Source organism: Chlorocebus sabaeus, chromosome 16 (genome assembly GCF_047675955.1).
Source record: "Chlorocebus sabaeus isolate Y175 chromosome 16, mChlSab1.0.hap1, whole genome shotgun sequence".
NCBI lineage: Eukaryota > Metazoa > Chordata > Mammalia > Primates > Cercopithecidae > Chlorocebus > Chlorocebus sabaeus.
In genome coordinates, this window is record NC_132919.1 from 66,737,222 (window position 1) to 66,752,987 (window position 15,766).

The window sequence follows — 15,766 nt, forward strand, 5'->3', positions numbered from 1 at the left end:
AATATGATTGTCCTATTTGCAGCTGCAGTGAAGAGGGGGTCAGAGATAAGAATAATAATAAAGCCAGGCCAGGTGCGGGGGCTCATGCCAGTAATCCCAGCACTTTTGGAGGCTGAGGTGGGTGGATCACCTGAGGTCAGGAGTTCGAGACCAGCCTGGCTAACATGGTGAAACCCCATCTCTACTAAAAATACAAAAATTAGCCTGATGTGCTGGGCATAGTGGCTGACGCCTGTAATCCTAGCACTTTGGGAGGCTGAGGTGGGTGGATCACCTAGGTCAGGAGTTCCAGACCAGCCTGGCCAACATGGTGAAACCCTATCTCTACTAAAATTACAAAATTGGGCCAGGCGTGGTGGCTCACGCCTGTAATCCCAGCACTTTGGTAGGCCGAGGTGGGCGGATCACCTGAGGTCGGGAGTTCGAGACCAGCCTGAGCAACAAGGAGAAACCCCGTCTCTACTAAAAATACAAAAAATTAGCCAGGCATGGTGGTGCATGCCTGTAATTCCAGCTACTTGGGAGGCTGAGGCAGGAGAATCGCTTGAACCCGGGAGGTAGAGGTTGCGATGGGCCAAGATCGTGCCATTGCACTCCAGCCTGGGCAACAAGAGCAAAACTCCATCTCAAAAGCAAAAAAAAGAAAAAAGCCGGGTGTGGTGGCACACTCCTGTAGTCCCAGCTACTCGGGAAGCTGTGGCAGGAGAATCGCTTGAACCTGGGAGGCAGAGGCTGCAGTGAGCCAAGATCCCGCCACTGCACCCCAGCCTGGGCGATAGAGCGAAACTTTGTCTCAGAAAACAAACAAAAAAACCCCCCAACTTCCTGCTCTATGTGAAGCATAACTAGGTAACTATAGATTTTTTGTTTCTTTGGCTCACTGCAACTTGCACCCCCCGGGTTCAAGCAATTCTCCTGCCTCAGCCTCCCGTGTAGCTGGGATTACAGGTGCCCGCCACCATGGCCAGCTAATTTTTGTATTTTTTAGTAGAGACGGGATTTGGCCATGTTGTCCAGGCTGTGCAGCCTGAGATAATCCCACAAAGTGCTCATGATCACCACTGCCAAGGCTGCATAAGTACTGAGTGGCCGAGCTTTATATCTGAAGTTAGGACCCTGCAGTTTTGCCCCTCTCCTCTCTCTCCTTCCCCGCTCCGGGGAAAGGAAAAGTTATGGCCCCGGGTCGGGGGTTGGGGACCTCTGTACTGCGTTCCGGCGCCAAGCTCGCCCCGCCCCTCCCGCGTCCGCCCGCCCCTCCCGCGTCCGCCCGCCCCTCCCGCGTCCGCCCGCCCCTCCCGCGTCCGCCCGCCCCTCCCGCGTCCGCCCGCCCCGCCTCTCCCGCGTCCGCCCGCCCCGCCTCTCCCGCGTCCGCCCGCCCCGCCTCTCCCGCGTCCGCCCGCCCCGCCTCTCCCGCGTCCGCCCGCCCAATCTCTCCCGGCCCCGCCCGCCCGCGCGCGCGCCCGCCCTCCCAACCTCCCTCGCCCGGCCCCGCCTGCGCGCCCAACCTCTCCCTACCGCGCCTGCTGGGCGGACGTCCGGTCCGCGCCCCCGAGGTCCCGCCTCGCCCGCTGAGCTGGCCTGTAAGCGCCGCAGAGATTGGGCTAGAGGCGGAGGCCTGGGCCGGGTCGGAGGCGCTGGGTACGTAGCGCGCCGCGCGGGCCGGTGGGAGCCAGCCTGGCCCCGGGGAGGAGGCGGGCCCTGGCCGAGGCTTCTACGTGGGGCTGCCATCGCCCCGGGCGCCCCAGTTTCGCTGCCTAGTGGGGCGTAGGCGCCTCTTTTGAAATCCTGAGTTACGATGTAGTGAGCGCATCGTGTGCGGCCAGCACTAAGGCAAGCAAGCGCTTTTATATCCATGGCCCATTGTCTTGACAGTAACCCTGCCAAGCAAGGTGTTATTTCCTGTTTTAGGGCTGAGGACGCGCAGGAAGGTTTACAGCTAGAAAGGGCTGGAGATTGTAGATTCAAACTCAGGATCAGACCAAAGACACTGCCCTTTAGAGCTTTGCGGGCCGATTGATTCTTGAATCTAGCTTCTGCCACTTCAGTTGTGTAACCTTGGGGTATCTTTCCGACCCCAAGTTTGCTCATCTGAAAAATGGGAATAAAGCTACAGTATCTGTCTCAGAGGGTGGGTATAAAGTGCTTTGCTGTTGAGCTGAGTGATCATCTCCAATTTTCAGACCTCTCTCCTCAGCTTCCCTCTCCCCCGGGAGGCCGGACAGTTAAGGTTTTAGTGAAGACCCCAGGGACTGGGGCGGCGTGGATCTCCCGCCCACCCACTAGTAAGGGAGGCCGTCGGGCCACCCGTCTCTTCCTTCCCCAGCTCCGCAAAGGAGGTGTTGGCATCTCAGGTGTTTGCTTACAGAGTTTTCAAAGATTTTTCACTCTCTCCCGGAGTTACGGGAAAATGATTCAAACTACCCGAGGGAACTTTGACATTAAGTCTCAATTCTATAAGTGAAGAAATAGAAGCCTTTGAATATGTTTTATGTCTAAAACGTGTTTGTTTTTGCGGGAGGGAGAGTACTCATTTTACCTAAATAAATCAAGATTGAGTTGGTGTGGCGCAGTGCTGGCATAAGCCTGTGGAAAGGGGTGAAATGCTAGAGATCTGGTGGATGGATAGAAAGTGGACAGGCGGGTTCGGGTGGTTTTTGTCTCAACAGGGCCCTAAATTCCCACCAAATCCTCTTCTGTCTGTCTTCACCAAGGTCTGAATCTGTCCCGCTGGTAAATAACCTTTACAGGGTCTCCGAGCCTTTCTTGGTGCCTGTACCTTAAGGAGAAAAGAAGAGGGCTCATAGCTGAAGGCAGGCAAGCCACGAGCTTAGCTTTGTTTTGAAAATTACCCGATGGGCCGGGCACGGTGGCTCACGCCTGCAATCCCAGCGCTTTGGGAGACAAAGGAGGGTGGATCACCCGAGGTTAGGAGTTCTAACTAAAACTCCATCTAACTAAAAATACAAAAAAATTAGCCGGACGTGGTGGTGCATGCCTGTAGTCCCAGCTACTCGGGAGGCTGAGGCAGAGGAATCACTTGAACCCGGGAGGCGGAGGTTGTAGTGAGCTGAGATCGTGCCACTGCACTCCAACCTGGGCAACAGAGCGAGACTCTGTCTCAAAAAAAAAAAAAGAAAGAAAGAAAAGAAAATTACCTGCTGGGAGGCCGAGTGCGGTGGCTCATGCCTGGTAATCCCAGTACTTTGGGAGGCCGAGGCAGGCAGATCACCTGATGTCAGGAGTTTGAGACCAGCCTGGCCAACATGGTGAAACTCCGTCTCTACTAAAAATACAAAAAAATTAGCTGGGCGTGTTGGCAAGTGCCTGCAATCCCAGCTACTCAGGAGGTCGAGGCGGGAGAATTACTTGAACTCGGGAAGCAGAGGTTGCAGTGAGCCAAGATCATGCCACTGCACTCCAGCCTGGGTGACAAGAACAAGACTCTGTTTCAAAAACAAACAAACAAAAAACCGAAAAGAGAAAGAAAATTACCTGCTGGCACAGTTTTAAATTGACAGCTTTAGATTGAAACTTTCAAATGTTTATTTTGAAGGTTACAGAGGATAAAATTTCTCGTTAATTGTGAATGTTAGTATTTTAAAATAAAGCTGTTAAAATCCTCATTTAAACTTGCAGGGAAGTCTATGTACCATTTGATTTGATTTCCCCTCATCTTTTGAAAAAAAAAGAACCACTTTTTATTTAACCATTGAAATTTCAAATCTTTCTTTTTTCCTTTTTTTTTTTTTTTTTTTTTTCTGAGATGAGATCTTGCTGTGTTGTTCAAGCTGGAGTGCACTGGCAGTCACCAGTTACTGCAACCTTGACCTGCTGAGCTCAATCCTCCCACCTCAGCTGCCAAAGTAGCTAAGACTACAGGTGTCTGTCACCACATATGGCTGATTATTCTTTTTATTTTTAGTAGAGATGAGGTCTTGCTATGTTGCACAGGCTGACTCCTGGTCTCAAGTGATCATCCCATCTCATCCTCCAAAAGTGCTGGGATTAGAGGTGTGAGCCACCATGCTTGGCCCTTTTTCCTTCTTGAACTCGTATTTCCACTTTGTTTCCTCACAGAAGTTTTTTCTAATGTAATAGTTTTTGGTTTTTTTTGAGACAGGGTCTCCGTCTGTCACCCAGGCTGGAGTGCAGTGGCGGGATCACAGCTCACTGCAGTCTTGACCTCTTGGGCTCAAGCAATACTCCCACCTTAGCTTCCCCAGTAGCTGGGACTGCAAGTTTTCACCACCATGCTCGGCCAATTTTTTTTTTTTCAAATGAAAGCAAGATTATTAGATAAGTAATGGAATAAAGAATGGCTACACCATAGGCAGAACACCCCTGAGGGCTGCTGGCTGGCTATTTTTATGGTTCTTTCTTTCTTTCTGAGACAGAGTCTGTCTCACGGTGTCACCAGGCTGGAGTGCAGTGGTACAGTCTTGGCTCACTGCAGCCTCTACCTCCCAGGTTCAAATGCTTCTCAAGCCTCAGCCTCCTGAGTAGCTGGGATTACAGGTGCACGCCACCACGCCTGGCTAATTTTTGTTTTGTTTTTCTTTGAGACAGAGTCTTGCTCTGTCACCCAGGCTGGAGTGCAGTGGCACGATCTTGGCTCACTACAACCTCCGCCTCCCGGGTTCAAGCAATTCTTCTGCCTCAGCCTCCCGAGTAGCTGGGACTACAGGCATGCACCACCATGCCCGGCTAATTTTTGTATTTTTAGTAGAGAGGGGGTTTCATCATATTGACCAGGCAGGTCTCAAACTCCCGACCTCGTGATCCGCCCGCCTTGGACTGCCAAAGTGCTGAGATTACAGGCGTGAGCCACCGCGCCTGGCCTAATTTTTGTATTTTTAGTAGAGATGGGCTTTTGCCATATTGGCCAGGCAGGCTGGTCTCAAACTCCTGGCCTCAAGTGATCTGCCCACATCAGCCTCCCAGAGTGCTGGGATTCCAGCTAATTTTTTTTTTTTTTTCAGTTTTTTTGTAGAGACAGTCTCACTATGTTGCCCAGGCTGGTCTTGAACTCCTGGGCTCAAGTGATCCTCCTGCCTTGACTTCCCGAAGTACTGGGATTATATGCATGAGACACTGTGCCTGACCATGTAATAATACATTTTATGTCTGAAAGCCTTTGGTTTATCATCCTATTTCTCTGCAACAAAAATGCATACAAAATTAAACTTTTAAAAAATTGTGTTATGAGTATTAAATGTTTCTTTTTGATTGAGTTGTCACAATTATAAAATAACAATTGATAAAAACAACGTAAACAAAGTTTTGAGTATTTCTCTTAATAAGCTAAGTGGGCCAGGCATGGTGGCTCATGCTTGTAATCTCAACACTTTGGGAGGCCAGGGCAGGCAGATTGCTTGAGCTCAGGTGTTTGAGACTAGCCAGGGGCCAGGCGCGGTGGCTCACACCTGTAATCCCAGCACTTTGGGAGGCCAAGGTGGGTGGATCACAAGTTTAGGAGTTCAAGACCGGCCTGACCAACATGGTGAAGCCCCGTCTCTACTAAAGATACAAAAGTTAGGTGGGTTTGGTGGCGTGTGCCTGTAATCCCAGCTACTGGGGAGGCTGAGGCAGGAGAATCATTTGAACCCGGGAGGTGGAGGTTGCAGTGAGCCGAGATTGCGCCACTGCATTCCAGCCTGGGCGACAGGGTGAGACTCCGTCTCAAAAAAAAAAAGAAAGAAAAATAAAGAGAGAGACTAGCCAGGGCAACACAGCAAAACCTCATCTCTACAAAAAATTTTTAAAAATTAGCTGGGCGTGTTGGTGCATGCCTGTAGTCCCAGCTACTTGGGAGGCTGAAGTGGGAGAATCACCTGAGCCCAGGAGGGTTGAAACTTCACTGAGCTGTGATCACACCACTGCATTCCAGCCTAGACAATGGAGTGAGACTCTGTCTCAAAAAAAAATAAGCTGGGTGGAGCTTTTTTAAACTCACGTGTCTATCCATGTTTATTTGTATATTTACTAGAGTGAGCAGAGTGCTTTTTTTTTCTTTGGCTGTAACCATCGAAAAAGTTTCTTCATGTAAATTAAATACACAGGAGTTGAAGGCATTTTGTTTCAGCAATATCACTCAGTTCTTTGAACACCTTCTGAATTGTGGGCTGAAAAATCACATCCGATTATTAATAATCTGTCAGTCCCCAGTTCTTTTAGGTCCTCCTTTAACTTTCTTGAAGGCCAAGGTTTAGAAACCACCTGACTCATGCAAGGATTTTTCCTTAGTCACTGTAGGCAGTCACTTTCTTAGCATGAATACTGATCTTTTGAATTGCCCTTTCTGGTGCCTAGGGGATTTTCACTGTGTGGGACCATGCACCTCAGTATGATTTAGCATGGGTGGGTGGTTATGCCTTTCTCTGAAACATGGGAGATGGGTGAGTGTGAAGGAGGAGCTGGGTAGGAGAGCCAGTGGGAATTGAGTTGGAAATTTATGACCCTGAAACTCTGCCTTTGTGCCCCTTGGAAAATCTTCATGCTTCCCCTAGGTGTTCCCATTCTCCTGTGTGTAGGCCACCTGGCACTACTGTGGGCAACCATAGAGCTTCTTTTTCTTTTTTTTTTTTTTTTTTTGAGACCGAATCTTGCTCTGTCACACAGGCTGGAATGCAATGGCACAACCTCGGCTCACTGCAACCTCCACCTCCTGGGTTCAAGCAATTCTCCTGCCTCAGCCTGCCAAGTAGCTGGGACTACAGGCACGCACCACCACACCTGGCTAATTTTTGTATTTTTGGTAGAGATAGGGTTTCACTATATTGGCCAGGCTGGTCTTGAACTCCTGACCTTGTGATCCATCCTCCTCGGCCTCCCAAAGTGCTGGGATTACAGGCGTGAGCCACCGCGCCGGGCCAGAACTTCTTATAACTTTCATTTCCTCACTTTGAGAAAGTGCTGCTCTTACACTCTAGTTCCTGCCTGCTGGGAAGCTCAGCTTCCTAGGCATTCTCTCTCACAGTTTCCTCATCTTTTAGCTCAATATATTGTCAGTCCAGGAATGTGGAGGTGGGAAGTAATGTGGAAAGGTTTTGTTTAAAATAGTTGATGTTGCCTGGCACAATGGCTCACGCCTGTAATCCTAGCACTTTGGGAGCCTGAGGCGAGTGGATCACTTGAGGTCAGGAGTTCAAAACCAGCCTGGCCAACATGGTGAAACCCCGTCTCTACTAAAAACACAAAAACAAATTAGCCGGGTGTGGTGTCAGGTGCCTGTAATCCCAGCTACTCGGGAGGCTAAGGCAGGTAGAGGTTGAACCCAGAGGTAGAGGTTACAGTGAGCTGAAATCGCGCCACTGCCTTCCAGCCTGGGTAACAGAGTGAGACTCCGTCTAAAAAAACAAAACAAAACAAAAGTTACCGTTGAGTTCCAGCTTGCCCGTGAGCTGAATATTTTGCTGCATGGTTTATGTATTAATTCAACAAGTATCTTTTTTTTTTTTTTTGAGACGGAGTCTTGCTCTGTTGCCCAGGCTGGAGTGCCGTGGTACAATCTTTGGTCACTGCAGCCTCCCCTTCCTGGGTTTAAGTGATTCTCCTGCCTCAGCCTCCTGAGTAGCTGGGACTACAGGCACATGCCACACCTGGCTAATTTTTGTATTTTTAGTAGAGACAGGATTTCACTATGTTGGCCAGGCTGGTCCCAAACTCCTGACCTCAGGTGATCCGCCTGCCTCAGCCTCCCAAAGTGCTGGGATTACAGGTATGAGCCACTGCACCCGGCCACTTGCCACAGCTTTTAAGCGGATTCCAGCCAGTTCCAGACAGGGGTTGGGTTCAGCGGGACAGGACCTGACAGTCTCTGATGGGGGACGATTGGGCAGAGAGGGGAGTGAATGGGGCAGTCCTCTGGGGAAGAGCCTTGTCTGGGACTGTGGGGACATTGAGACACAGGCCTGAGGGCAGTGACCTAGAGGGGAGTGGTTGGAGATGCTGGGAGGACATAGCTGCGTCTTTCTTGAGGCTCCTGTAGGACTCTCCATGGACTTGGCTTGTAGCCACTGAGATGGGAACTGTTAGAGGGCTGTGAGCAGAGGCCTGACATGATGTGACTTGCATTTCTTTTTTTTTTTTTTTTTTTTGAGACGGAGCCTCGCTCTGTCGCCCAGGCTGGAGTGCAGTGGCCGGATCCCAGCTCACTGCAAGCTCCGCCTCCCGGGTTCATGCCATTCTCCTGCCTCAGCCTCCCGAGTAGCTGGGACTACAGGCGCCCGCCACCTCGCCCGGCTAGTTTTTTTGTAGTTTTAGTAGAGACGGGGTTTCACCGTGTTAGCCAGGATGGTCTCGATCTTCTGACCTCGTGATCCGCCCGTCTCGGCCTCCCAAAGTGCTGGGATTACAGGCTTGAGCCACCGCGCCCGGCCACGACTTGCATTTCAAAGGGTCACACTAGCTGCTTTGTTAGGAACAGACTATTGGGGAGCAAAGGTGCAGCAGGCAATGGCTCAGAGGCTGCTGCAGGGATTCAGCAGCGAGGTGGTGGCACTCATGCACCAGAGGGCTTCTGGATGGGCTGTGCAGGTGGGAAGTAGCGCTGGCTGGGCACTGTGGGTTGGATGAAGGGTATGAGAGGCCAGGAGTACTCCAAGGCTTTTGGCCTATACAAGTGGAAGGAGGGAGGTGCTCTTTAGGGAAATAGTGTTATGAGAAAAACCCAGAATAGTACAGAAAAACATTCCCCCAAATCGGGAGGGAGCCGAGAGACCAAAGAATGATTCGAACAAGTCCAGGGTGGCGAGTAGGTGAGCGGATTAGGACTTAAATGCACGGCACTCCTCGGTGGCAGCAGGACAGCTCTGGGCATCTGTGCCACCTCCCATCTCCAGGCTGCCTTTAAGCTAATTTTCTGGCTCTTTGCCTCCTGTGTGTGTGATGAGACTGTTTTCCTTGGTATGTGCCCAGCTATGCCCTAGGATGTTTGGGTTCTCAGGGACACCTGCTTCTCGGCTGGGCACCATGGCCTTGGCTTACCGCCCAGCTTGAGGGTTCAAACAGCGCACATACACCCGTAAGTAACCCATCACACTACAAATGGAGTAGACTGCAGTGGCTGTGACATGTCACACAGTGAGTTGGGGAAGATGAGGTGACTGTGACCTATGTCACCTCATTTAATCCTGACACGACCCCATGAGTAGTTATTACAAATCTTTTTTTTTTTTTTTTTTTTTTTGAGACAGAGTCTCACTCTGTCACCCAGGCTGGAGTGCAGTGGCACAATCTCAGCTCACTGCAACCTCTGCCTCCCAGGTTCAAGCGCAAATCCTATTTTATACTCAAGGAAAGAGAAGCTCAGAATGAGGAAATAAATTGCCTACAGCCATACAGCTAGTTAAGGGACAGAGCTAATCCCAACCAAGGTCCCTTTGATTCTGAACCCTCTGAGAATGTGCAGTTGCTGTGATCCTTTTTTTGCATAAATGGCAACAAAGTAGTCCAGTCCAAACAGCCTCCCTGCCCATTCATGAAAGCTGGAGTGCCGGTTTGTGCCTGGAGAGTGCTCAAGTAGAGAAGAGAGACCTGTCCCCTCCCTGCCCTTGGTGTTGGCAAAGGGAGCAGGGAGGAGGCAGAGGGAGGCAGATGCCAGCTCCTTTCTTTGTGGCTCTCTCCAGGTAACTGGCAGCCTGGAGGAGGTGGTGGCTTAATGGGCCTAGCCCATGAAGAGAACTTGGACTTGAAGGTTTAAACAACAACCTCTCACCAATAATGAAAGATTAGGAGTGGGGAAGCCGTATATAAAAATAGCACTTAATAGTTAACTGGCAAACAATTTATTTTTGCAACTACTGGTTCCTCGAGAAATAATTGGGTCCCAAGGCAGGGAATGACTCATTTTCATGAATGATTATATTGATCATTGGTGCAAAACAGATACACCCCCTTAGGAAAGCAGTTCTCTCTGGCTGGTCAGGCAGGCCCAGTGTGAAATCCTGAGAGGTGGCAAGGGGAGGAGGACCGGGGCTGCAAACCAAGGGAGCCAGGTCCTGGCCCGGCACATGCAGGGGTGGGACTGTTGAATGGGAGATGAGAAGCAACAGAATTTGCCTCCAACATAACTCCTGAGCTCTCGCAAAGGAAGAAGGTGACAGAGCGAGACCCTGTCTCAAAGAAGAGAAAAAAAAAGTCACATGAACAGAAATAAAAGTCCAAAGCATGACGAGTCCAAAGGAGGGAAAGTAAATGGAGTGACGAGAGATGGCAGGGGCCTCATTTCGGTTGGGGGATTGGATGAGGCTGCTCCGAGGGGATGTGACTTGCTCCCATGCTGCTTCGGGTCCTGGCTCAGACAATGATGTGCCTGTCACTCTTTTTTTTTCTTTTTTTCTTTTTTTTTTGAAGTCAGGGTCTTGTTCTGCACCCAGGCTGGAGTGCAATGGTACAGTCATGGCTTACTGCAGCCTCCAACTCCTGGGCTCAAGCAATTCTCCCACCTCAGCCTCTCGAGTAGCAGGGACTACAGACACATGCCATCATGCCCAGCTAATTTTTTTCTTTATTTTAAGAGACAAGATCTTGCTTTGTTGCCCAGGCTGGCCTCTAACTTCTGGGCTCCAGTGATCCTCCCACCTTGGCCTCCCAAAGTGCTGTGATTGCAGGCGTGAGCCACCATGCATGGCCCACCACTGCTCTTGATGCCCTTACCCACTTACCACCACCACACTTACTGGTACTGTGAGTTTATTGTTTTACCCGTTCCCCCCGCTCTCTCCCACCTCCCCCCACTCCTTCCCGTGCCTGGTGTCTGATTGGTTGACACAGTCAGTACAGGGTGACTGAAGAGGAGTAGCCCTGAGGTGAGTCTGGCAGAGGTAACACAGCCATAGAGCCTTTGGGGTCAAAAAGAGCCCGCATGTTCAGGGACAGAAGGAAGATCAGTGTGACAGGCACCAGGCATGGACAGGGAGTGAATGAGGGAGTCATACAGGGCCTGGAGACCCCTGTAAAGGGCCAGGAGGAGGCGGGAGAAGGCAGTGAAGGTTTTAGATGGGAGTGACATGATCAGATGACTCCTTTAAACCATGACCCTGGCTACCTTGGGGAGAAGCCAGGCAGGGACCAGGTCATGAGGCTACTGGAGTGGTCCGGGCACAGGTGCTGGTGGCTTAGGCTAACAGAATGGGCCTAGTGGGATTAGAACTTGGCCAGACCTCCCAGAGCAGTAGAGCTTTATTTAGCCCATTAATTTTTCCCTAAGAGAAACACTGCCAGGGGAGATTCTAAGACAGATCATTCTCTGAATGTACTTACTCTTCTCGGGGCTACTGGGCCCAAGAAGTAAAAACTGAGAGGCAATCTGGAGACACCTGATGCAGAAGAGCCCACCATTTATGGAGCACAATAGAATCTGATCGTCATTTCACAGGCCTTAGAGCTTCACTGCAGATTTGGGGCACAGGCACCAGCTCTAACCCAAACTCCTTGCCCTTTTCTTTGCACCCTGCTGCCTTTCACTGACATGGAGAATGAGGAAAAGAAAGGATAGGGTGTGGCTTCCCTGGGATCCCAGGCCTGCTTTTCCTTCTGGCTCCTCCTTGGCTGATGAATCCCGTACCTGGGAGTGGTTCCAGAATCCAGCTTCCATTTCTCCTGCACAGGGCATTGGCTCCTTCTCTGTTACTGTGGCTTGATGTTGTCCTTCCTCTTCCAGCCAAGCCAGCTCTGTGAACAGCTTTTGGTGTTGAGGAGGAAGATTCCCAGCCGCCAACAGTAATGTCATCCCTTGGTTTGCCAGGGGAGCCTTTTTTTTTTTTTTTTTTGAGACGGAGTTTCACTCTTGTTGCCCAGGCTGGAGTGCAGTGGTGCAATCTCAGCTGACCGCAACCTCCACCTCCTGGGTTCAAGCGATTCCCCTGCCTCAGCCTCCTGAATAGCTGGGATTACAGGCATGCACCACCATGCCTGGCTAATTTTGTATTTTTAGTAGAGATGGGGTTTCACCATATTGGTCAGGCTGGTCTCGAACTCCCGACCTCAGGTGATCCGCCCACCTCGGCCTCCCAAAGTGCTGGGATTACAGGCGTGAGCCGCTGCACCCGGCCTTTTCTTTTTTTTTTTTTGGGGGGGGGGATGGAGTCTCACTCTGTTGCCCAGGCTGGAGTCCAGAGTAGCATGATCTTGGCTCACTGCAACCTCCGCTTCCTGGGTTCAAGCAATTCTCCTGCTTCAGCCTCCCTAATAGCTGGGATTACAGGCGTGTGCCACCACACCTAGCTAATTTTTGTATTTTTAGTAGAGACAGGGTTTCGCCATGTTGGCCAGGCTGGTCTCAAACTCCTGGTCTCAAGTGATCCACCCACCCTGGCCTCCCAAAGTGCTGAGATTACAGGCCACCGCGCCCGGCCCCAGGGGAACATTTATTAACCGCTCCCAGGAGAGCTCTGAACCACTGAAGAGGAGGAAGAAGTCACCAGTGTGACTCCCAGCCTCCCCGGGGAGCCGCGCCGTTCTTGGCGCTGAAAGTCCAGCCCCTCTCACTCACAAGTGTGGGGACTGAGGCTCAGAGAAGGGAAGGCACCCGGGGCTCACCTGTTTCTTGTATGGAGTCCTTACCACTCTGGGCCAGGCTGGAGAGAAGACTTCCTGCAGTCACAGAATTCAGAGATGAGGACCCAGGACTTTCCACTTCCAGTCCACAGCCTTTCATTTTAGCCGTGGTTCTAGGCCTAACTAATTCAGATTCAGTGGGCTGGGGTAGATGGAACCTGGGTGTCTGTATCTTTTGTAAGTTTCACATTAAATTCAGATTATAGCCAGGTTTAGCACTTGCTGTGAGGAATGGACTGCCTCTGTGTAAGCGGCAGTGGAATGTGGGAAGCCAGATCGGATTCTGGAGAATGATGATTTGACCAGAGCAGGAAGAGGGTCATGAGCACAGGTGATCAAAGGTGGTCGTTTGTTCATGTGGGCTTGACAAGGGAGCTGCCAGCAGGTCTAGGTGGGACTTGGAGGCCGCTGGGTACCTAAGCCTCCATTTTCTCCTTGCTGAGCTTTGGGAGGACTGTGGGCTGCAGCTTCCTCCCTGGCAGATCCCAGCAGATCTGTGCGCAGCCAAGTGAGTGGAAAGGCACTCATACAGCAGGCCCAGGGCCAGCACCACGTGACCATTCCTGCTCACCTGTCAGCGCTCTGTTCTTAGATGTTTTCATCTGGTACTATCTAGCGCTCCAGTTTTCCCAAGGGGCAAGACTTGTATTTTCCTCTGGTTATCCAAGAGGTCCCTGGCACCGTTCCTGCAGAGCACAGAGGAGCTCAGTGGATGGTTAGTGAAGGAATGAGCTACAGAGGGGCTTGTTGGACAGGAACAGCTGTTACTTGTCGAGGCCCTTGAAGTTGGGGACCCGGAGCCTCCCCGGGCGTGTGCTCCTTCATCCCCCTGGCCTTCCTGACAGAGGCCAAACAGCTGTTGGTCTGTTTCCACAGATGCTCGGTCAAGGCACTGAGAAGGGAAGATACTCATTAGGTAACCCAGGAGGCTGGAATTTACATCTGTGCTCTGGCCATTGTCCACACATCCCCTCACCCCCCATTCTGTAGGAAGAAAACAGTATGATAATCAAGAAATTCTTTATCTTTGGCTCTGAATTGATTTGCCTACAAACAGATTTATCTTCCTTACTTTGTCTAATTAGTCTAAAGGTAAATTAATTTTTCATTCCTTGAGTACTTTAAAGGCAGGGGTCTAGACTAGGGGTTAGGAGCCCTGAATTCCATCCTGCCTTTGCTAATAGCTGTTGGTGGGAAGTTCCCTCCCTTCTCTGGTCCTCAGTCTCCACTGCTGTAAAGGAAGAGTTAGAATTTATCCTGAGCCCTGTTACACATCAGAACTGCCTGGGCAGACGGATCACCTGAGGTCAGGAGTTCGAGCCAGCCAGGCCAACATGGTGAAACCTCGTCTCTATTAAAAATACAAAAAAGTCAGCCAGGCATAGTGGCGCATGCCTGTAATCCTAGCTACTCGGGAGGCTGAGGCAGGACAATCTCTTGAACCCAAGAGGCAGAGGTTGCAGTGAGTCCAGATTGCACCGCCAATCTGGGGACCAGAGAGAGACTCTTGTCTCAAGAAAAGAAAAAAAAAAAAACTGTCCAGGCAGCTCCATCCCCAGAGATTCAGATTTAATAGGTATCAGGAGGGACCTGGGCATCTGTGTACAGGGGGATGGATGGTCTTCCAGCTCCTTCAGCTGAACCTGGCAAGGTTGGATGACCTAGTAACTGTCGCTTGCTTGCAGAGACGAGAGATCAGGGCCCTGTGGAAACCTGGCCCTTGCCTGTTCACTAGTCCTGGCCTAGTCTGAAGTCCCATTCCCATTCCTCCAGACTGGGCTTTGGTGGAGAGAAACAGACTGTCATTACTTTAGGAACAACAGTAGGGTGGGAATTAAAAAAGCTTTTGTGGACCGGGCACGGTGGCTCACGCCTGTAATCCCAGCACTTTGGGAGGCCGAGGCGGGTGGATCACAAGGTCAGGAGATCAAGACCATCCTGGCTAACCCGGTGAAACCCTGTCTCTACTAAAAATACAAAAAAAAAAATTGCCGAGCATGGTGGCGGTGCCTGTAGTCCCAGCTAGTTGGGAGGTTGAGGCAGGAGAATGGTGTGAACCCGGGAGGCGGAGCTTACAATGAACTGAGATTGCGCCGTTGTGCTCCAAGCTGGGCGACAGAGCAAGACTCCGTCTCAAAAAAAAAAAAAAAAAAAGGCTCTTGAGGCTGGATGTAGTGGTTCATGCTTGTAATCCCAGTACTTTGGGAGGCTGAGGTGGGTGGATCACCTGAGGTCAGGAGTTCGAGACCAGCCATGGCCAACATGGTGAAACCCCATCTCTACTAAAAATAGAAAAACTAACTGGGCATGGTGGCGGCTGCCTGTAATCCCAACTACTTGGGAGTCTGAGGCAGGAGAATCGCTTGTACCCGGGAGGCAGAGGTTGCAGTGAGCTGAGATGCACCATTGCACTCCAACGTGGGCAACAGCAAGAGTGAAATTCCATCTCAAAAAAAAAATAGTTCTTTCTAGATTTTCTGTTTGAAAACTTCAGCTGAGTGGCTGATATTTTGTTTGTTTGTTTTGTTTGTTTGTTTTTACAACTGAACCCTGTCCTTTTTGTGACCTGGAGGGACATCACCAGAGAGATTGAGGAGAAATTATTGTTTTTAATAGAGAGAGCGTGCCTTGCTATGTTGCCCAGGCTGGCCTCGAACTCCTGGTCTCAAGCAATCCTCCTGCCTCAGCCTCCCAAAGCACTGGGATTACAGGCGTGAGCACCGTGCGTGGCCTAGAAATGATTGTTAAATAGTTGAATAATGTAGCTAGGTCTGTCCATTTGGATGATGACTCTGTGGTGGATAGTTTCCTCTTTCCACCTCTGGCTTTCCGGGGTGAGAATGAGCAGTGGCAGATTTCAATTTCTAGGTTGGTCCCCTGCTGCCCCAAGCCAAGCACCAACTCAGCCACATCCAAGCAGCTGCCTCCCCTGTCATTTGGTGCGTCCTCACGGGAGGCAAACTCATTTTAGTGTAAGCTCAAGCAAAGTGTAATTAGGACAGTAAATCTGCTGCTTAACAGCAACAAAAAAAGTCCTAAGACAGATTTCACAGTCCTGGAGAAGTGACTTGAGGCTGAAGGAAGGGTGGGAGAGACCTGCCCTTTGATTTAATTGCTTCCAGCCTGGGAACAAAGTCCACAACATGGTAACCTCATTTACTCCAGAAAATGCACCATGACTTTTTAAAAGTCTACGGTGTGGTAGTCT

General features: G+C 50.6%; 1 protein-coding gene across 2 annotated transcripts in view; it reads left to right on the top strand.

The window, feature by feature from the left end:
- Nucleotides 1–1,504: 1,504 nt before the first annotated feature.
- DCAKD (dephospho-CoA kinase domain containing) overlaps nt 1,505–15,766 on the top strand; it is a 29,144-nt gene continuing 14,882 nt past the window's right edge. Inside the window, exon 1 of one of the 2 annotated variants that reach the window (XM_008012365.3) lies at nt 1,505–1,638. The gene's annotated coding sequence lies outside the window, so the exon portion shown is untranslated. The other variant, XM_008012367.3, reaches the window with a different exon arrangement.